The sequence below is a fragment of the Meles meles genome, chromosome 1 (assembly GCF_922984935.1).
Source record: "Meles meles chromosome 1, mMelMel3.1 paternal haplotype, whole genome shotgun sequence".
Classification (NCBI taxonomy): domain Eukaryota; kingdom Metazoa; phylum Chordata; class Mammalia; order Carnivora; family Mustelidae; genus Meles; species Meles meles.
Window position 1 is genome coordinate 56,523,449 of NC_060066.1, and position 1,572 is coordinate 56,525,020.

A 1,572-nucleotide genomic window follows, 5' to 3' on the forward strand; every position below is an offset into this window, starting at 1 on the left:
ATAAAAATAGACTCAAAATGGATGAAAGACTTCAATGTGAGATGAATGCATCAAAATCATTGAGGAGAACACAGGCAGCAACCTCTTTGACCTTAACTGCAGCAACTTCTTCCTAGAAACATCACCACAGGCAAGGGAAGCAAGAGTAAAAATGAACTCTTGGGACTTCATTAATATCAAAAGCTTTTACACAACAAAGAAAACAGTCAACAAAACCAAAAGACAACTGACTAATGGGAGAAAATATTTGCAAATTACGTATCAGATAAAGGGCTAGTATCCAAAATCTATAAAGAACTTATCAAACTCAACACCCAAAGAACAAATAATCCAATCAAGTAATGGGCAGAAGACATGAACAGACATTTCTGCAAATAAGATATCCAAATGGCCAACAGACACATGAAAAAGTGCTCAACATCACTTGGCATCAGGGAAATACAAATAAAAACCACAGTGAGATACCACCTCACGCCAGTTAGAATGAGTAAAATAAACATGTCAGTGAATGACAGATGTTGGCGAGGATGCAGAGAAAGGTAAAAACTGAAACAAGATGGGACTGGGGAGGGAGAAAAACCATAAGAGACTCTCAATCTGAGGAAACAAACTGAGGGTGCTGGGGCAGGGAGAGGGGTACGGTGGCTGCGTTATGGATATTGGGGAGGGTATGTGCTATGATGATTGCTGTGAATTGTGTAAGATGGATGATTCACAAACCAGTACCTCTGAAGTAAATAATACATTATATGTTAATTAAAAAGAAAAAAAGAGAAAATGTTTCAAACATCCAGAGGGGGAAACACATGTAAACAAATAATACGACTTATGATTGATTTCATATAAAATGCAATTGAATCCAGATGATCAGGGAATTACTGGAAACAAGTCAAGATGCAAGCAAACAGTTAACCCATAATTCTATATCTAGAGAAATATCTTCCCAAAATAAAAAGAAAACGGGGACATTCTAAAATGAATGAATGAAATGTGTCAGCAGTTCTGCTTTATGAGAAGTGCTAAAGAAGTTTCTAAAGAATGCCTATAGAACTAAACTTCTAAAAAACTAAAGGCTGAGCAAAATGATGCCAAATCGAAATGTGGATCTACATGAAAATGATGAGCATTGTGTGTGTGTGTGTGTGTGTGTGTGTTTTCATTTTTAAAAAATTACTTTAATGACAAATGACTGTGTGAAGCAAAAATAATGGACTGTTCTGGAAATTATAAGTATACAGAAGTGAAATATTTGGGAATACCAAATGAATAAGAGTGTAAATGGTATTACGTTTTTTTAAGGTTCTCAGTGTATGGGAAGTGATACACAGTATTAACTTATTACCTCCAACTAGATTAAATAAGAATAAATATTGTAATCTTCAGTGCAACCACACACACACACAGACAAACACACACACACTACAGAAAAAAAAACATACAGGATAGAAATAAATAGATGACCAAACTATTTCATTAACCCTAAAGATTCACCAGACTGGATTAGGGACTCACTGTGAAAGACTTAATAATGATACTGATTTCTGTCTACTCAGATAGTAGGCAGATAAAGCT